Genomic DNA, 22,075 nt, shown 5'->3' with positions numbered 1-22,075 from the left:
ATCTTGAAGCTTATCATCTCCTAAAGGAGATGCATATTGTGTAGTTACACAAATCAAATGTTACTTAATTGGAGGCTCCTGGCTGGCTCACTCGGACGAGTGTGCAACTCTTGATCTTGGGGTTGTGAGTTCAAGCCCCAAATCTACTTAAAAAAAAATCTTGCAAAAAAAGTCTTTTTGGAAGCTTGCTTAATTGCAGTTGTGGTAAATAGCATAAAGGAAAACTACCCTGTGGACTTCAGCGCATATGGTAGAGAGGGAGTCTAGTACCGTAACTGCCATCATTCCCACGCCCGCAGCACGAACCCTAGGACGGCTCTCAAAAACTCAGGTGCAGACATCCCGACAACAGGATAATTCATCCTCCCCTCACTTGTCCCGGCCACAGGTGGACAAGCTGTCCCCATGTTTCCCGTGAGCTCGTCTTACCTTGGACTCTACCACTTCCTTGTTACCTAGCGTTCCCTCCTTTTCACTGTCTTCCTCTTCCCATTTCGATTTGATAGCCCATCATTAGAGAAACGTGTGAATATTTCAGATGCTTAAATATTTCATTGATCTTAAAATAGAGATCCCAAGCACGTGGTACAAAATTCAGAATGTGCTAAAAAGGAACACAGCTACGAGGAAGCCTCCTTCCCCTTTCTGGAGTCATGTGCTATATTGTGGTATGTGGGCTATTCAGGTGTATGCATTTGTCAAAACTCAACTGTGTGCACTTAAGGTTTTTCCATTGCATTCGAAAGAAAAAAAAATAGTGAACAGTTTGAAATTTAGTTAATGATATTCATGCTGCAGACTTCAGGAGTAAGTGAAGTTATGTTTACAGTTTACTTTGAAATGTATCAAAGATAACATCGTTTGGGGCACCTGGGTGGCTCAGTCCCTTAAGCAACTGCCTTGGGCTCAGGTCATGACCTTGGTGTCCTGGGATGAAGCCCCACATGGGTCTCCCTGCTCAGCAGGGAGCCTGCTTTTCTCTCTGCCTCTGCCCCTCCCCCTTCTTGTGCTGCCTCTCTCTCTCTCTTTCTCTCCCATGCTCTCCCTTTCTCTCTCAAATAAATAAAATCTTAAAAATACATATACATATAACATGGATTGATGGTTGCCTGGACAGTTTGACCAAGCAAGTAGAGTAAAATGTTAATGACAGACTCTAGGTGGTGGATTTACTAGTGTTCAGTATGTAAAATATTTCAGCTTGTCTATACGTCTGAAATTTTTCATAATTAAATGTTGGAGGAAGTGTTTTTTCCATCATCCTCCCTTCCTCCACAGTCCCCCAGCCACCTCCTCCTCCCTCACGCAGAGACAACCACAGTTACCAACTTTTCGTGAATCCCTAAGACATTCTGTGCCTGTGTAAGCCTTCATGGATGTTTTTTTCTTTCCCCACAAATGATGGTGTACTGTTTATACTCTTACACTGCTTGTACTTAGCTGTATGATATAAATTACTGAAAAATACATTCCTGCTTGTTTTCTTCATACTTCTTTTTTATTAATTTTTAAAGATGATTTATGTATTTGTCAGAGAGAGAGAAAGGGAGAATGCAGGAAAGTGAGTGAGCCGGGTGCCCAATGTAGGATTCGATCCCAGGACCCTGGGATCATGACCTGAGCTGAAGACAGACGCTTATCTGACTGAGCCACCCAGGCATCCCTTTTTTTTTCATACTTTTTTTTTAAGATTTTATTTATTTATTTGACAGATAGAGATCACAAGTATGCAGAGAAGCAGGCAGAGAGAGAGGAGGAAACAGAGAGAGCTGAGCAGAGAGCCCGATGCAGGGCTCGATTCCAGAACCCTGGGATCCTGACCTGAGCCAAAGGCAGAGGCTTTAACCTGCTGAGCCACCCAGGCACCCCTTCTTTTTCATACTTCTTAACAGACATTCAAACAATTATTGGCAGGCCCTAATGTATCCATTGCCCCCAGAGTGTTTAGGATTATTCCTTCAAAAATAGGATCTTACAGTCCCTTTTAAACATAACAGTTATAGAGTCAAAACTTCTGATCATTAAGAAGCAAAAAAACAAAAAGCTTCTGCACATAAAAACAGTATGTGAAGTTTAATCGATAAGCTGATTGATAAGAGAATTGGTGACAACCTAGAGGGACACCAAAGGTTTACAAGATTTTGGACCAAGAGAGGGAGGAGAGAAACAGACCCAATAGGTGGGGGATGGCCATGGGGCTTCCCAGATGTCTGTACAGCACCTGGAGAAAGGAGAGTTCACCTCAAGAGCCTGCCCTACCGTTCAGCACCTGCCCCACCGCTCAACCCAAACTTGAATCTAACCATAGCCCTATAACAATTTCTATTCTTATCCCTAAGCCAGAAGATCCTTCTTTGCTCTGCCAAGGACTGTCACACATTGCCAGTGTCGAGCCATCTGTTAGCTGTCTTTCTCAGGGAGGCTATGTCAGAGGGAGCTGCTGCCTTCGCCATAGAGTCGTCTGTACCTTCGGTCTGTGTCTAGCCCACAGCACTACTTAATATGGATGACTCCCTCTTTTATGGCCCCCAAACACTTCTAAGCTCCATGCCCACCTCCAGAAAGTGGGGCCTTGGACAAGACAAGTGGCTGGGGTGGAGGGAGAGGGGTGGGTAGAAATGAAAACCCTGCAGCTTCATCAAACCAAGGAGAACCATCCTGAGGTCTCTGCCCGTAGGACCAAGTCAGCAGTAGAATCTCCACAGCCCACTATATACATGTCACATAGTCACTCTTCTTGCAGATGTCTCCACCAACCTCATCCCGTTTCCCGTCCATCAAACATAAGGAATCTAGTCACAACTTGGTGTAAACCTTTCCATCTTTTCCACGCCTACACCCAAGGAGCGAAACATCACTGGAGAAAAGCAACATTTTTGTCTAAACCCACAGACTCGGACCTCAGATGAGCCTTGAACACTACCCAGTAGGCTCCAGCGGGCTCCTCTTCCACCCCGTTCCCTGGTACACCCATGCATGTCAGACCCCCTCAGTGCATTACCTCCGTCCATACCTCACGACAAACGTAAGCGGCAGCTTTCTTTTCTCCCCATGCCCCATCTTCAAACCGCCACCCCCCGTTTGCAGTTCTTGGCCCTGATCGCACTGCACCGGCCAGACCCCTGCGGCCGCTCGGCACCTGAGCTCCGGCTTGTAATCTGGGTCCCACCCCAAGGACTCCCTTCTTCCAGAAGACTTCCCCTGTCCTGTAGTCAGGTGTTTCCGTCTCTCGTTTATCATTCCCGCCCCTAGTAAAAAAAAATAATAATAAATAAAATAAAATAAACAAACAAAAAACCAAAACCCTGTTCCTCAGCATTTCTTCTTAAAAGAAAAGAAAGCCTCCTTTGACTCTCTCGCCTGTTCCGATGGTCACTACCCTGATCTCACTGCTCAGCCCCTCTCAGACCCAGCCTCCACCTGCCCTGTCCCAGAGCCCCTTCCTCACTTGGCCTCCATGACACCAAATTCTCCTACTTATTTCCGACTCCGTGGGTCTGTCTCTCTCGCCACGGCTAGCCCCTTCCTCTCCACTCTACCTGCCTGGCTGTCGTCCTCCTGGGCTCTTCTCTGTATGCATCTCCTTCGCTGACTTCATCAAATCCCCTGGGGCTGAATCTCACCTGTAATGCTGAGAACTTTCAAATAGATCTTTCTAATAATTATCATATGACCTCACTCATGTGTTGAATTCAAGAAACCAGAGAATTATAAGGGAAGGGAGGAAAAAATAAAACAAGATGAAATCAGAGAGGGAGACAAACCATAAGAGACTTTTAATCCTAGGAATCAAACAGAGTCGCTGGAGGAGACCGGGGAGGGGGAGGGGGCAACTGGGGGATGGGCACTGTGGGGGGCACGTGATGAGCACTGGGTGTTACGCGACACTGATGAATTGCTGACGTCTACCTCTGAAGCTAGTAATACTGAATTTCATTAAAAAATGTGTATCTTGCCAGCTTTTACCCTCTCTCTTGGATTCTTGACTCATACATTCCACCACCGGCTGGCCATCTCCACTTCGGATCTTGTAAACATCTCAAGTATGACATGTTGATAGGCTGAACTTTACCGGAGCCCTGTGCTCCCAGAACATGGTGGCGGTTAATCCCCCCAACATTCTGCTTTCCAGAGGTGGCTTCCTGCAAAGAACCAACCTTCTCCATGTACCTTCAACCTCCATTCTTCCTAACGATTCTCATAAAACCCACTTACCTGTGACAAGGCCAGACACAGACCCACAAAATTCTTATTCTTTGTTTCATAATGATAAGGTGACCTGTTTATACCCCGCAACTAGCTAGACATTGAGACAAACTGAGGTGGACTGGCTGAGACGCTCCCCTGATTCATAAAAGCGGCCCAAACCGTCAAATCACCCCGTGTACAATTTCTCTACTCTTCCAGGCAAAACCGTCCTCTGGCACTCTGGTCTTGGGCGCTGGTGTGCTCTCCCCATTGCCAGAACCTAAATAAGGTCAGTTTCCTTATTTGTCTGATGCCTTTTCCTTTGCCAACATGCAAATCAGAACTTGTGATTCTCACCTCTGTTCTTTAAGTGCCGGCTCCATACCTTTACCTGTGCCTCTCTCGCCTCCCCAAGGTTCTACCTAACTCTCAGGGTAAAGCACTGTCCTCCACCCAGTTGCTATGGTCAACACCCTCAGCATCCTTCTTCCTTCCTCCTTTCCGCCTGTCCCCTACAATCAGTGTTTCAGCCCATGGTCTGAAGTCTGGCCCTCCACATGATCTGGGGCTGTTCATTTCATTCCACATCCACACGGTCACCTTTCACAAGCCACACTATGACAGTAGCAGAACACACACCTCCTGAATCATGCGCTCGATGGACGTGCTGGGCTAGAACAGACAGAAGAACCATCCACCACCGGTTATACTGCAAGGATCCCAGTGATACATTAGAGATCATGGACCCAATTTGGAGTGCTGAATGATTGTTTTTTTCAATAATGACTCTTTTTAAAAAATATTTTATTTATTTATTTATTTGACAGAGAGAGAGATCACAAGTAGGCAGAGAGGTAGGCAGAGAGAGAGGAGGAAGCAGGCTCCCTGCTGAGCAGAGCCCGATGCGGGGCTCAATCCCAGGACCCTGAGATGATGACCTGAGCCGAAGGCAGAGGCTCAACCCACTGAGCCACCCAGGCACCCCAATAAGGACTCTTTTATTTAAGAATAACATCCTATATATTCTTTGTGAGAAAAATATTCGTTGTTAGCTGTTTGCTCACTGGAATATATTTTTTAATTTATTTATTTGACACAGAGAGCACAAGCAGCAGGCAGAAAGAGAGGGAGAAGCAGGCTCCTTGCTGAGCATAGAGCCTGAAACGGGGCTCATTCCCAGGACCCTGAGATCGTGACCTGACCCAAAGGCAAACCCTTAACCAACTATGCCACCAAGGTGCACCACGTTGAAGTATTTTTATCCTCACTGAAATCCATTTTAACTCAGCAGAGAAAAGAAATTCGCAAACATCTATTTGGCAGCTTTTTTTTTTTTTAAATAAAGATTTATTTATTTATTTTGGTAGGGGGGTGGTGGGCAGAGAGGAGAGAACGACTCAAGCAAATGTCCTCCTGAGCGTGAAGCTCTCTACTCGGGTCTCGATCCTACAATCCTGAGATCAATACCTGAGCTGAAATCAAGAGTCAGGCCCTTAACAGACTGAGCCACACAGGAGCCTCTTGTTTAAAATAGTCTTTAAACCACCTGCTCATTTAAGAAAAATTAAACGCCATGTTAAAACATACACCAGAGGGGTCCCTGGGTGGCTCAGTGGGTTAAAGCCTCTGCCTTCAGCTCAGGTCATGATCCCAGGGTCCTGGGATCGAGCCCCGCATCGGGCTCTCTGCTCGGCAGGGAGTCTGCCTTCCCCCTCTCTCTGCCTGCCTCTCTGCTACTTGTGATTTCTGTCTGTCAAATAAATAAATAAAATCTTAAAAAAATAAAAATAAAAAATAAAACATACACCAGGGGAGTGGAAGTATAATCTCCTGTCTCCCTCCTTTGAAGGAATCCACTGTCCACTGTCAAGAGTCTGCTTTGTTCTCTCGCTCTGTGTTCTGTGTCTCCAGTAAAGAAAGCACACAGAAGTCTCCCCAGTACCTCAGATGTATCCCTTACATCAGAAAACCCTGGAGCGTATTATTATTTTTTAATTTTTTTTATTTTTTTTTAAATATTTTATTTATTTATTTGACAGACAGAGATCACAAGTAGGCAGAGAAGCAGGCAGAGAGGAGGAAGCAGGCTCCCTGCTGAGCAGAGAACCCCATGTGGGACTTGATCCCAGGACCCTGAGATCATGACCTGAGCCGAAGGCAGCGGCTTAACCCACTGAGCCACCCAGGCACCCCTGGAGTGTATTATTAAAAAGGCAGAACTCCGAGTTCCACCCTGCAAAGATCTTGACCCCAGAGATCAGTAGATAGTCCCAAATCTGCCTTTTCCCCCAGGCACGCACTTGGGGATGATTTTTACTGTCTCCATGGTTGAGAACACCAGGGTAGTAATTAAGAACAGGGTCCAGCCACTCGTGAACAGTGAGACCCAGTGTGTACGAGTTAACCCAGCTGAGCCTTCGCTTACTTACCTGTCAAGCTGGGATAAAACCAGCATCTGCAGGTGCCCGAGTGGCTTAGTCCATTAAGCATCTGCTTTTGGCTGCAGCCATGAACCCGGGCTCCCAGCATCTGACTCCTTGGGTCAGGCTTCCTGCTCAGCAGGAAGGAGTCTGCTTCTCCCTCTGCCCCTCCCTGCTCTCATGCTCTCTCTCTCTCACTCTCTCTCTCTCAAATAAATCAATAAAATCCTTTAAAAAATAGCATCTGCAGGGCACCTGGGTGGCTAACAGGGTTAAAGCCTCTGCTTTCAGCTCAGGTCATGATCCCAGGGTCTTGGGATCAAGCCCCTGCATAGGGCTCTCTGCTCAGCAGGGAGTCAGCTTCCTCCTCTCTCTCTGCCTGCCTCTCTGCCTGCTTGTGGTCTCTATCTGTCAAATAAATAAATAAAATCTTAAAAAAAAATAGCATCTGCATCATCACAAAGGTTTCTTTCTCTTTCTGGAGTTATTTTAAAGATTCAGTATGGGGGCAGCTAGATAGCTCCAGCGGTTAAGCCTCCGAATCTTGGTTTGGGCTTAGGTCATGAGCTCAGAGTCATGGGATTGAATCCCGCATTGGGCTCCCCGATCAGCAGAGTCTGCTTGTCCCTCTCCCTCTGCCCCTGCCCTGCTCACGCGTGTGCAAACACACACAGACTCTCTGTCAGATGAATAAAATCTTTAAGAAAAATTAAAAACTAAAGATTAGGGGCGCCTGGGTGGCTCAGTGGGTTAAGCCGCTGCCTTCGGCTCGGGTCATGATCTCAGAGTCCTGGGATCGAGTCCCGCATCGGGCTCTCTGCTCGGCAGAGAGCCTGCTTCCCTCTCTCTCTCTCTCTGGCTGCCTCTCTGTCTACTTGTGATTTCTCTCTGTCAAATTAATAAATAAAATCTTTAAAAAAAAAAAATACCTTATAAAAAAAAAAAACAAAAAAACAAAAAAACTAAAGATTAGGTATGTTAAAGCATGGGAAGCAGGATGTATGGCACACGGAAGCACTGGCCACATGGGACAATGAGAGCTGATGCACCCGGCCGTTAACGTGGGCACCGCGCTCTTTACAAAGCTGAGTACTTGTAAAGCTGGAATCCTTCCCTCCCTGTGGAGAACTGAAGCATCACTCCAACTTCGCATCTGACTGCTGTGAATGACGCGGGAGGAGGAAGAAAATGGTGATGCAGAGGATGGAAGGAACCATCGTCCTTATGAGGAGCGGACATGGCCTTGGCCAGGAGCAGGGACGGTCCCACCCCGCGGGGGAAGGGTGCACCACGACGCATAGACGGGCCGATGGGAGTGAATGTTCTCTTCTGATGGCTCTGCCACTCAAGTTGGAAAGCTGACGTTGTGAGAAAAGAAGATGGGACGTTGTGATTTACGGCGGAGGGAAAGCCAAGGGGCTGAGGAAGTGCATCCGACTCCGAGGTGGCCCCAGGGATGCCCTTGAGACTCCTGGTCCCGGAGTCTCGCTGAGACTGCTCGGCATAGTGAAGGAGACGGAGACTCGGCTGAGGTAGGTGACGTGCCCAAGGTCTCACAGCTCGTGAGCCACGCTCAGCGGCTCTGACGCAGGCAGGGAACAGGCATGGAAGGGGATGGAACCAGGGCTGGGGTTGTGCTGCGGGGCGATGATGGAGGAAGGCGAGCGTCCGTGTGAAGGAGTGAGTGTGAGGATGGACCGTGGGGTGACAGCTGAAGTGGGACGGTAGAGAACAGTGAAAGACAGAAGGACCAAAGGACTGGGTGAGAGCCTAAGGACTGTTGGGGTCAAGACACGATAGGGGACTGAGTTGATAGGAGAGATAGGAGGAGGTAACTGGAGAGTGAAGTGGAGCTCAGGCTGTTAGCAGTTGCAGGAGAGGGTAACTGAGGTCAGGCGGAGGACCGGATCCTTGTGAGAGACAGGAAGCTGGGGACCTGAGAAGCCAGGCATTCCTGATGCTTTCGGGATCCTGGACACATCCCTTAAGCCACTTCTGCTTCCAGCAGTAGCCACGGTGAGAGCATCCTGCCTCCCCCCCCCCCAGCTCCCCACCGGAAGAGGACACCACTCTTCTCTGCTTTCACTTCACAGTCTTCTCCACGCCCCCAGGAGCCTGCTGGGTTCACAGGCAAATGTACCAAGGAGGGGGAAGATCACACTTCAAGGAGCGGCCCTCAGCCAGGAGGGTCAGAAGCCAGTGAGTCAGTGACCCAGACACCGGTCAGATTTGTTTGTAGATGTTTGGTAGATAATGTCAGGAGGCACTAAGGATGCCTCCCAGAGGTCTCAGCGGACTCGAGTCTCCCACGTTCATGGTAGTGACCTTCATGCCACACCTCTGCAGAAGCCTTTCTGTCTTCCCTATCTTACTCTCCTTGCTCCCTAGTTCGCGATGACCGGATTATCTACCAAATACACCACTGACGTGTCAAGTCCTTGTTTCAGGGGAAAGCTTACGAAAACACCAGAGTATTAATAATCTTCTATGTTAATAATGACATCACTAAGAATTATGACAGAAGTCACGTTGGAGAGAATGATAGAGTGTCAGGGCTTAAACTGGTTAAGGACTGAGCGAGTATGACGTAGGAGGTTGATACGTCAGATGGCGACAAGGAGGGTTAATGGATGGACAGCCCACTGACACCCGACTCAAAACTGAGTGCTTCTAGGAAAGAGGGGAGAGGAGGATTTGGAAATGGCAGTGGGAAGCAAAGACCAGCACACAAGCTCCAGGCCTGTGGCACTTCGACCAGCTTGTGAGAGAAATGCAGGAGAAGCCGTGACGTCAGGGCCAAAGCAAGCTTCACCAAGAATAAGAAAGGAAAGAGAAGAGTTTGAGGATACAGAGGGTTTTACTGCCTGTCCAGAGGCTTGGCTGTTGGGGAAACGGGAGATGGAATCAGATGGGGAAGTGCCCAGGGGTCAACTAGGTGTTGGGACTTCTTGTGGACACAGGCCTAACAAGGCTAAAGGCATAATGAGATTGGCTTTGATAGTGTAAGAGCAGGTACGCGGGGGGAGGGGGTGTCAGGCAGTAGGGCTGGGTGGGGATCTTGCCAGAAACACAGAGTTCTAGCGTCCCTTCTTCTCGGTTACAGTTGAAAGTGTGGAAGCTGGGGAAGGGTGCTCCTACTCCATTCAAGTCCAGAGGAATCTTGGGAATTCCCTCCCTCTCTCTTTTAAGAATTTTTTTTTTTTTTTTTTTTTTTGTCAGAGAGAGAGAGGGAGAGAGAGCGAGCACAGGCAGACAGAATGGCAGGCAGAGGCAGAGGGAGAAGCAGGCTCCCTGCCGAGCAAGGAGCCCGATGTGGGACTCGATCCCAGGAGGCTGGGATCATGACCTGAGCCGAAGGCAGCCTCTTAACCAACTGAGCCACCCAGGCGTCCCTCTTTTAAGATTTTTAAGTAACCTCTATACCCAATGAGGGACTTGAACTCACAAACCCGAGATCTAGAGTTGCACACTACACCAACTGAGCCAGCCAGGCGCCCCAGGAATTCTCTTGATCCTCGTTAGGAGGAGCAGGGAACCTAGGGAGAAAGACAGGCTTAACCGAAGTACTGAGAATTCTGGGGAACACATTTTTTTTGGAAAATATTCTAATTATTTGTCAGAAAGAATGAGCACAAGCAGGCGGAGTGGCAGGCAGAGGGGGAAGCAGGCTCCCTGCTAAGCAAGGAACCTGTTGTAGGATTCCATCCCAGGACTCTGGGACTGTGACCTGAGTCCAAGGCAGACTCCCAGCTGTCCCTGGGAAACAAATTTTATTTTTTTAATTTTAATTTTTTAAGATTTTATTTATTCATTTGAGAGAGAGGGAGAGTACACAAGCAGGGGAAGGAGCAGAGGGAGAAGCTGACTCTACACTGAGCAGGGAGCCCCTGTGGGACTTGATCCCAGGATCCTGGGATAATGACCTAAGCTGCAGGCAGATGCCCAATCAACTGAGCCACCCAGGCACCCCCCGGGGAACAAATTTTAATAACTAGTTTGAGGCTCGTGTTTTCTTTTTTTTTTCTTTTTTTTTTTTTTTTTTTTAAAGATTTTATTTATTTATTTGACAGAGAGAAATCACAAGTAGATGGAGAGGCAGGCAGAGAGAGAGAGAGAGAGAGGGAAGCAGGCTCCCTGCTGAGCAGAGAGCCCGATGCGGGACTCGATCCCAGGACCCTGAGATCATGACCTGAGCCGAAGGCAGCGGCTTAACCCACTGAGCCACCCAGGCACCCCGAGGCTCGTGTTTTCAAAGCAACTGATGGACTGTCACCTATTCTTTCCAGCTTCTTCATTAACAATTGTTAATCAACACACCTGAAGCTTAGGCTTTAACTGTATTTTCTAAACAAAGATGAATTAAATAATATGGGACTTATGATATTTTATTTATATAATGGAAAATAACCCCCAAATCCTGAAAAATAGAAAAAGTATCTAAAGATGAAACATACTGCAAAACAACACTGTGAGGCCTCAGAATTGTCGATTCTTGAAAAACCAATGATTGGGCATATGATTTCTGGAACAAATGGATATTTTAACCAACTTGTTGGGTTGACTAACTTGTATCCTATGAACGTGCTTGGAGTCAAATTATCTTCCATCATATCAGCTAGTCTTGGTGGCTGACACTAGAGTCCAGTCTTCAGATTTGGGATTTAATGCTCCTTCTCGTATGAAGGATGGTTTCACAGAAAAATATCAACAGAAATATGCTCGAGGCACGTTTTGCTTGAACTGTGGGGTTGAACCTTCCCTTCTAGACCGGATTCTTCTTATCTTCTCCGAGGCTACCTCACCAGAGACTCAGACTCTACATCTTCTTTGCTCCCGACCACGTCTGTGGGTCTCTCCTTACTCTCAGGTTACACCCTAACTCTTGACACGTAGGAGAGGACCAGTTAACTTTCGGATGAGTCTAAGTTCTCTGACATTTCTGCTGGACTTGCTCGTTCCAGCGCCCAAGTCAACCTCATCCTCTTTCCCTTCCTGTCCCACTGAATAGTTCCCCAGCAGGTAGAAACTTGCTTTCTTGGGAAAAGAAGACAAGTCAGAGGTTTTAGATCTGGGCATTCCGGAATGGTCCAGCGACCACTGTTGGATTTGCAGCCTCTGGGATGGGGAGTGATCAAAGCTCCGTCTCACGCGCTCCCCCTAGTGGTACATCAGTTAACTACGGGGGCAGGAGCTGCCCTCTGAGATGACATTGATTTGGGGCGATTTCAAAGAACCTGGAAAACACACACAGACACAGACACACACACACACACACACAGACACGCTAATACTTCTAATACTTGTTTCATTATCTATAATTACACATACAATTATTCACTTTCCCAGTACCATAAAAAACAAGCAACTTTATCTTGCCTAATTAGCGCTAAGTGGAAGAAACAGAAATTAGCAGCTGTTGGCCAATTATAACATTTTTATTCATGCTATCACTTGGAGACCTCCTCTAATTAGAACTTTATTTTAAAATTCTGTAATAGTAATTCTCCTCAAGCTACTATCATTCAAAAGCCTTATCTAATTTATTTTTAAATTCTTTGTTTAGACAGTTTACAAGATAAGGATGAATTATGAAAATAATATCTTAGTAATAGAATTTACAGACTTTCTACGTGAAACTCAATTTCCTAACTGAATTAAACTCGAAGTAAACTGTCAGAGTATTTTTCTGTGCCCAAGGAAACCAGTCATTGGAGCGCAAGGGATATGTCTGCTTTAGTTTGCTTAATAAACTACTTATAACTTATGAAATTAAAACATCCCAGGCTTCACAAGACTAGGCAACAAAGTCATATCAACATATTTTTTAAGTTTATTTATTTTAGTAATCTCTACACACAACGTGGGGCTTGAACTCACAACTCTGAGATCAAGAATCTCGGGCTCCAATGACTGAGCCAGCCAGATGTCACATCAACATCGAAACTACAGTTTTGCCACTTTGTCCACCAACCTCTGCTTCTCCCCCCCATGTGCTTTACTTTTTCTTTCTTTCTTTCTTTCTTTTTTTTTTTTTAAGATTTTATTTATTTATTTGAGAGAGAGACAGTGAGAGAGAGAGCATGAGCAAGGAGAAGGTCAGAGGGAGAAGCAGACTCCCCATGGAGCTGGGAGCCCGATGTGGGACTCGATCCCGGGACTCCAGGATCATGACCTGAGCCGAAGGCAGTTGTCCAACCAACTGAGCCACCCAGGCGCCCTCTTTTTTTTTTTTTTTTAAGATTTTATTTATTTATTTGACAGAGAGAGACACAACGAGAGAGGGGACACAAGCAGGGGGAGTAGGAGAGGGGGAAGCAACCAGGCTTCCTGCCAAGCAGGGAGCCTGATGCACAGCTTGATTCCAGTACCCTGAGATTGTGACCTGAGCTGAAGGCAGACGCTTAATATCCGAGCCACCCACATGCCCCTGCTTTACTTTTTCAACGCTGGGTTTCTTTTATTTTTTCAGAACACTTCTTTAACATAAGAAATTTCACAAAAGTAGGGGCACTTGGGAGACTGTCGGATAAGCATCTGCCTTCGGCTCAGGTCACGATCCCATGGTCCTGGGATCAGGACCTATGTTGTGCTCCCGGCTCTACAGGGAGTCTGCTTCTCCCTCTGCCCATCCTCCCACTCATTCTCTCAATCTCCTTCTCAAATAATAAGTAGATAAAATTAAAAAAAAAATTCACAAAAGTAAAAAAATACCACAGTGGAAACCCATATGCCTACAGTATTAGATTCGTATGGCTGCTGTAACAAATTACCCAAATTTAGTTGCTTAAAACCATACAGATTTATTCCCTTCCGGTTCTGGAGGCTGAAAGTCCAAAATCAAGGTGGCAGCAGGGCTGCATTTCTTCTGAAGTTTCCAGGAAGGAACCTGTTCCTTGCCTTTCCTGCCTACTAGCAGCTGCCTGCCTTCTGTGCTGTTGGCTCCCTCCTCCGCCTAGCCAAGACTTCTCTCTCTCTTTGACTCTGCTTGCCTCCACTGGCACATGGCTGTCGTCTTTTTTGGCTTTGACCCTCTTTCCTCCCTCTTACAAAGACTCTTACGATTACATGGGTCTCACCTGGAAAATCCCAGATTACCTTCCCACTAATCTAGATCTGTAACACCTATAACATTCCTTTTCACCCTGGAGATCAGAACACGGACATCTTTGGGGGCAGCCCGTTATTTTGTCTTCCGTCCACACCAACGATTCACCATCACTCTTGTCCCACGTGTACTTCCAATCTATTATTTTGAAGCAAATTCCAGATAGCCTGCCATCAGCATCTTAGTATGCGTCTGTAAATGGTAAGGGCTCCATCTAAAAACAAGACAGTAAACCGATATTGCACTAAAAAAAAAAAATCAACACATCTTGATATCATTATTTAATATTCTTCCTTACTTAATAATTCTTCCTTACTGAATCAACACAACCCATTTGGTTGACGCTCTAGTTTGTAAGCTTCTGAGATGCCCCATCCTGAACTTCCTTCTGTTAGGTCTGTTGTTAAATGAAACGAGACTGAGACAAAGTAAAAGTTATTTAAAGCTTTATTTTATGATAAGTATTAGAAATCAGATTGATCGGCCAGGGGAAAGAGACTGAAACAAAGTTAAAGTTCTGCAAATCTCTATTCTGTGCCAAGCGCTAGAAGTCAGACTGACCGGCCAGGGCCGTCTCCAAGAGAGCAACCACCCCCAGCTTACAGGCTCAAGAATCGACTGACTGACCGGTCAGGGCTGCCTCCGAAGAGAGTGACCCCTCCCCATCTTACAGGCTACCTTTTATAGAGCAAAAGTTTGGCCACACAAGGTGGCTAATGAGATTGTAGTCATGTTAAGGTTACACGCAGGTGGCCAATTGAATTACAATTTACCCTATAGTAGCTGTTTGACCTAATCTATTACTCTGGTCAGAATTGGTGCTCAAGGGGCTCCTGGGTGGCTCAGTGGGTTAGGCCGCTGCCTTTGGCTCAGGTCATGATCTCAGGGTCCTGGGATCAAGCCCCGAATTGGGTTCTCTGCTTGGCAGGGAGCCTGCTTCCTCCTCTCTCTCTGCCTGCCTCTCTGCCTGCTTGTGATCTCTCTCTGTCAAATAAATAAATAAAATCTTAAAAAGAAAAAAAAAAAAAAAGAATTGGTGCTCAAGGTTGGCGCCCAAACGGCAGGGTTTACATTCTTTGGTGGTTAGGGGAAAAGTGTGTGTGTTTCTTACTGATTGGATGTCTCCACCTGGTCCAACTCATCCTTGTATTCTGGGCTCTGTTATTAGGAACTAGCTGACCACATTTTACTGGTTTCCCAGACTTGCTTCTAAGTGAGTTTCTTGGGGGTAGGGGGGGCGGCAGCGTCAGTTTAAATTTTAATGCACAAACAACAAAATGGCTTTTAACCAAGATGGAGTTGCTCTGGCTAAATAGGTCTTTACATCTTCCATGAAAGGCGCGTTGTCCCAGCTCTTCTGCCTGCTGGCAATGTTCTGACTGCCTCAGCTATAGGGAACCCCTTCACTCAAGGCCACGCCTCTTCTGGGAGGCTCAGCTCCTACAGCTTCTCAACAAAGAGAATAAAAGTCCGGGCCATCTCCACCTAACTCTGTCTTCAGAGTCAGCTTCCTGGAACATCCGTCCTGGGACAGTGGTCACCAGAAGGAGGGTTCCATAAACAAGCAGCGAAAATGGGGTTTTAGAACTAAATAATTTCCTACTATTATGATGAAGACCCCGCCCGTCACAGATCATTCCCACTTTGTCTAGTGGTGAATTATTTGATAGAGGTTGGAAGGAAAGCCATTAGCTGTGCACTCTACCAGGTGTCTGAGTAATAGAGATGAACTCTAAGAAGGTTACGGTAGTAACTATGAGCACGAGGGTGTTGGTGGCTGTCGCCAGGTACAAGAAAACGATGATGACAGTCTAAGAGCATAAATTGCCACTTGCGGACTACTGTGAAATTCAGAAGGTGTCCCTGTGAGTTCACACAGAGGCTGTCATCTCCGACAGCGGGAGGGTAGGGGATGCCAGCACCAGGCCCAGACTTACTCATCAGAGTAGCTGAGCTCCAGAGAGAGTTCAACGACCTGCAGGGCTGGTCTTCCATGCCAAGGTCAGGGCCCTGATTGAAAAAGAAGGGGGGCCTGACACATGGACTGAGGACATCTTGTCCTCAGCCATGATGACCTAGAATCTTGTCTTGAATCATCAGACTTCTCTGAGACCTCTGAGCCGGACAGCCCACCCCTCACCACTAAGAACCAGCATTTCTCCCTCGGCTTGTTAATAATGCAGAGGTGTTTTTCTTGGTTTGTTTTCACACAAGGCAGCATATGCTTCTCCTCCAGACCTGAACCAGAGTTAGGTCACAATGCAACCCAGTCAGGAGTGTGGGGAGCCAGATAAGGGAGAAAAGAGACTATATCCCAAAAGGAACTGTAAGACTGCACGTAGGGGCGGGCATGGGCTGGGGGTTTGCACAGTCTACTGGCTTCTGGACGTGCTTGAGTAACAGGACACAGGGTTGGATAAGGGAAATTTTACTGATTTGGGAGCCTTTTCACGGGATCTTGGATTTCATGCTCTGGCAAGAACCTGAGGAAATGGTGCCAACTTTCTCTTAGGATGCCCTCCAGAAACGGAGAAGTTATGACACACTAAGAAGTTGGAACGCTAGAACTGCTGGGACTGATCGTAGAAGAAAGGGTTAGAATGCTCAGAGAGCCTGCCCAAGTGAAACTGTAGAATTTGTGAGGGTTGGTGACCATCTGCACACTGAGACACTCTCTCCAAATTAGAGAACAGATGGTTGCATCTTCCCATGAAGAAGAAAGTACAAAGGCTAGTGGACCTCAAGTCCTGAAGACAACTTGGTCCCCAGCAGAGAATAGTGCTCCCACCCCTACTCATGTTTGCAGAAGAGGAAAGGGCTTCATAGTGGGTCCAAACCACAGAGCAAGTGGCCCTACCACTTGGACCATAAATCACCAGACCTTCCACCGTTAGTGGTCAGGAAAGACATTGCAGAGTCTATGGTGAGACCCAGTGGGAGAATCACAAGTAGCCGTTCGGATTCCTGATTAAAGTCATCCCGTCGATAGCAGAGAATTGCGTGCCTTTTTATTTTATCATTATTTTATATATTTTTAAAAAGATTGTATTTATTCGTTGGAGAGAGAGAGAGAATCTCAAGCCAACTCCCCACTGAGCACGGAGTGGCACATGGGACACGATCTCACAATCCATGAGATCGTGACCTGAGCCCAAACCACGGGTAGGTTGTAACTGACTGAGCCATGGGTGCTTCTCTGTGTCTTTTTAATTTTTTAAAATATTTATTTATTAGAGAGAGAGAGAGAGATCACAAGTAGGCAGAGAGGCAGGCAGAGAGCAAGGGGGAAGCAGGCTCCCTGCTGAGCAGAGAGCCTGATTCAGGGCTCCATCCCAGGACCCTGAGATCATGACCTGAGCTAAAGGTAGAGGCTTAACCCACTGAGCCACCCAGGTGCCCCTCCATGCCTTTTCAAAAACAGCTCTGGCATAAAGCTGGGGCACTGGTAGAGGTGAAGAGCCAGACCATGAAGCACCAAGTGTCTACGCGACCACGACTCACCTTCATGAGCTGGATTCCTTCAGATCCGTCAATTACAACAACACTCTTTTATAAGATAGATGTGGCATGTTCTCTTGGGTGTGGTCTTTGGGACCCCCTAGACAGGGACCAACCAGTCACCCATGGCAGGATAATTACATTGAACATTTTCCATCTTGGAAGAGCCAAGATGCTTAACTGACTGAGCCACCCAGGGACCCCAGAAATATGAGTTTTTCTTACTGTCATTTGAACTCATTGATTTAAAAATATTTAATACTCTTTTACTCCACTATTTTTCATTTTGATGCTCATATTGTCCCAGCTTTAGCCTTTCCAGGTTTGCTTCTATGTTCTTTTGGTGTGTCCGTAGTATTCTTGGGTCGCTTCCTTGCCTTCTGGTGTGACAAGATGTACGGGCTCATTGTGTTCAGTTCTGGCCCCACACTGAGAAGCAGCCATTTCACCAAAGAGCCCTGGTGCCTTTTATTTTGAAGGGGAAATAGTATTTAGAGACCACAGTCTGGGTGCTGATTGGCATGGGAGGGGCTTGGAGTAATTGGACTAGTCATTCTGAAACTGTGTTTTAAAACTTCAGTAAATGATTCAGGGTGACTGGCTGGCGTGGTCAGTGCAGCATGTGATTTTTTTTTAAAGATTTTTTTTATTTATTTGAGAGAGAGTGATGGAGAGAGAGAGAGAGAGAGCGTGAGCCCAGCGGGGAGAGACAGAGGGAAAGGGACAAGCAGACTCCCCACTGAGCAGGGAGCCCAATGTTGGGCTTGAACCCAGGACCCCAGGATCACCACCCTAGTAGAAGGCAGGCGCTCAACTGACTGAACCACCCAGGCGTCCCTAGAATGCTACTCTCGATCTGGAATTCGTGAGTTCGAGCCCCACGTGGGGTACAGAAAATTACTTAAAATCTTAAGCCAGCGGGGCCTGGCTGGCTCAGTTGGTTAAACATACGACTTTTGATCTCAGCTCAGGTCTTGATCTCAGGGTGGTGAGTTTGAGCCCCATGCTGGACTCTGTGCTGGGCTTGGAGCCTACTTAAAAAACTAAACTAAACTCGGGCACCTGGGTGGCTCAGTGGGTTAAGTCACTGCCTTCGGCTCAGGTCATGGTCTCAGGGTCCTCGGATCTAGTCCCGCATGGGCTTCTCTGCTCAGCAGGGAGCCTGCTTCCCTCTCTCTCTCTCTCTCTGCCTGCCTCTCTGTCTACTTGTGATCTCTGTCTGTCAAATAAACAAATAAAATCTTTAAAAAAACCTAAACTTCAACAAAGAAAAGTGTGGCATTAGTTCGACAACAGACAATGAGTGGAACTGAAGTCTGGAAACAGATTCTACACCGATACAGAGAGCCAAACTATAGATAAATAAATCTTTTGTGATAAAGATGTTAATTCAAATGTTTGGAGAAAGGAATGTATGACGTTAGAACAATGGGCTATTCAGGAAAAATTCCTATGTCACACCGTACAAATAAATTCTGATATAAAAGTGTAAACATAAACATTGGGGAGGGTATGTGCTATGGTGAGTGCTGTGAAGTGTGTAAACCTGGTGATTCACAGACCTGTACCTCTGGGGCTAAAAATACGTTATATGTTTAAAAATAATTAAAAATTTAGGGGCGCCTGGGTGGCTCAGTGAGTTAAGCCTCTGCCTTCGGCTCGGGTCGTGATCCCGGAGTCCTGGGATCGAGCCCCGCGTCGGGCTCTCTGCTCAGCAGAGAGCCTGCTTCCCTTCCTCTCTCTCTGCCTGTCTCTCTGCCTGCTTGTGATCTCTGTCTGTCAAATAAATAAATAAAATCTTCAAAAAAAATTTTTAAAAAGTGTAAACATAAAAAGCAAAATGTATGAAACTGTTTTAGAATTTGGGGCTAGGGAATTTTATTAATTTTATTAATCAAGACATAAATCCTAGGGGCACCTGGGTGGCTCAGTCAGTTAAGCACCTGCCTTTGGCTCGGGTCATGATCTTGGGGTCCTAGGATCAAGCCCCAGATCAAACCCCCTGCTCAGCAGGGAGTCTGCTTCTCTCTCTCTCTCTGCCTGTGCTTTCTCTGTCAAATACATAAATTTTTTAAAAGAAGACATAAATCCTAGAAGATATGAAGAAAAATAAAAACATTACAACAAAAGAAACATACAAAGGCTATTCCTGGCTGTAAGAAAATAATCTCAACACATAAAACACAGCACTTCTGTCTATATTATAGAAAATGGTCCTTAAAAAATCTTTAAGAAAAATTCTAATAATCCAATTGAAAATTGAAAAAGGATATTAAGAGAGATTTCACCAAAGAAATACAAATGATCAATAAATTTATGAATGCAACTCAGACTCAGAACAGAAAAATGCAAATTAACAAGAATACTTTTTAAAAAAATAAGTAAAATAAAATGAAAATGTTTGCCCATCATTTGTCAGTATATCAAAATTTTGCCATTATTTGGTATTAATAATGGATCTGAGGAAACAAATGTTCTTATAAACTCTTTTTTGAAAAATCACTGGACTATTCTTTTGAAAGGAAATTGGCAGGATCTATTTAAAATATGTGCAAATTGGGGCACCTGGGTGGCTCAGTGGGTTAAGCCTCTGCCTTCGGCTCAGATCATGGTCTCAGGGTCCTGGGATTGAGCCCCAAATCGGGGTCTCTGCTCAGCAGGGAACCTACTTCCCCTCTCTCTCAGCCTGCCTCTCTGCCTACTTGTGTTCCCTGCCAAATAAGTAAATAAAATCTTTAAAAAAAAAATATGTGCAATGACCTCTGAACCAGCACACTTCTGGGAATATATCAGACAAAATTACTCACACATTTCCCCCCAAAATATGTTCACTAATATGTTTATTGCAACGTTATTTATAGTAGCAAAAAACTGGAAACAATCTAAGCATCTATTATCAAGAGTGGTTCAATAAATCGTATTTCCCACAATATATGACATTCTATGAAGCCGTCAAAATCAGTCTGTATCAAAATGGAAGAGATTTCCAAGACCCTATCATGTGCAAAAAGCAAGTTACAGAGCAAGGTTATAACTGATCTCATTTGTGGGGTTGCTTACCCATCATGTGTGTATTTTATGTATAAATACATAGGAAAAAGACATGAAAGAAATATAAAATTGTGAACAGTGATTGTCTCTTAAGGGGAATGGAGTTGGAGAGGGTAAAAGGAAATTTCACTTTCCACTTTATATCTCTATTGTTAGATTTTTTTCTGTTTTACAACATGGTTGCATTATTACAAAGAGGAAATAGATTAAATATTGTAATAATCATTTTTCAGGTGATGGGTCTAATGGTGATTTTCCTGTCTTCTATTTTTCTTTCCTTTTTAAAAAGATTTTATTAATTTATTTTAGAGAAAGAGAGAAAGCATGAGTGTCCAGTATAGGCAAATGTCCCTTTATATAAAATGTCCAGTATAGGCAAATAGAGACACAAAGTAGATTCAGTGGTTGTTTAAGACCACTGTGGTGTGGGGCACTAGGTGTGGGGCACCTGGGTGGCTCAGTGGGTTAAAGCCTCTGCCTTCGGCTCAGGTCATGATCCTGGGGTCCTGGGATGGAGCCCCGCATCAGGCTCTCTGCTCAGCAGGGAGCCTGCTTCCTCCTCTCTCTCTCTGCTTGACTCTACTTGTGATCTCTGTATGTCAAATAAATAAATAAAATCTTAAAAAAGAAAAGATGGTAAATTAAAAAAAAAAAGACTCAGGAGGTGTGAGTTGGGACGGGTGTTGATAGCTAAAGGGTGTTGGGTTTCCTTTTTGAGGCGACAAAAATGTTCTAAAATGGATTGTGGTGATGGTTGCACATTTTGGAGTATCTGAAAAACCATCTAATTATACATCTTTAATGGGTGAATTGTGTAGTACGTGAATTCTATGTCAGTAAAGCTATTTCCAAAATACCTTAAAAAAAAAAAAACAGTGCTACGGAGAATCATTTTATACATAACGAAGAAGCCCAATCCTTTATGGCCCTGGGTCCTTACCGCACCGGGCACATGCACTGACTCTTCTGGTGATGACTGTTTCTTGCATCTCGGCTGAGACACGATGGCCACACTCATTTGATCACCTGTCCGTTGGGTGAGATGCTCTCGGGGAACACCAGCCGTCCCCAAGAACTGTATCATCTTCTGCTTGTCCTGCTAAAGCGCTCTCCCCTGATTCTAAGAATCAGACCACTACAGTGAGTCATGACCCTTGGCAGTGATCTGTACGACTGCCATTATCAACAATTAATTTCTGGCGCATCATGGGGATTAAAACTTGCTTCTCAGCAATTCGGTGGTTGTAAGACTACTACTAACAACAAAAATAAAAGTTGACATTTACTGAGTACTTACTACGTGCCAAGTGTGGTAAGTATTTTACACGTGTAACTGGTTATCTGTGCAGAAGCTATGAAATCTTTTTCTGTGTGATTAGCTCAACTCAAAACCTGATGAGCTTTGGCTATGTGCAAGGCTGAAGTATGAAAAAGATGAAATAAGAACAGAAAAGTCACAAATTCTGTGTTATCTTTCAAGGCATAATTAAAGACCACGATCCTTTTCTGAAATTCTGAAACCCAAGAAGCCCTGAAAATTTCCAATGCTCTTGAAAACTCATTTGGTAGCAAAAAAGTCTGATCTCAATTGAGGACAAGTTATTTACAGACAGGTTATTCATGTGTTTTGCTGTAAATATATAAATGATTAATTATGGGGTTCTGCCCCACACTCGGCCAGGGTATTCTGTAATATATATGGGATTTCAGATCTCATTCTTATTTGCATTTCATTTGCAAATACACACACACACACACACACACACACACGGACACATTTAATTACATTAAATCTTTGCTTCTGTTTTGAAAG

Source organism: Mustela putorius, unplaced genomic scaffold (assembly GCF_011764305.1).
Source record: "Mustela putorius furo isolate JIRA1106 unplaced genomic scaffold, ASM1176430v1.1 tig00000198_pilon_pilon_pilon, whole genome shotgun sequence".
NCBI classification, from domain to species: Eukaryota; Metazoa; Chordata; class Mammalia; order Carnivora; family Mustelidae; genus Mustela; species Mustela putorius.
Note: the sequence above shows the minus strand (reverse complement) of the source record.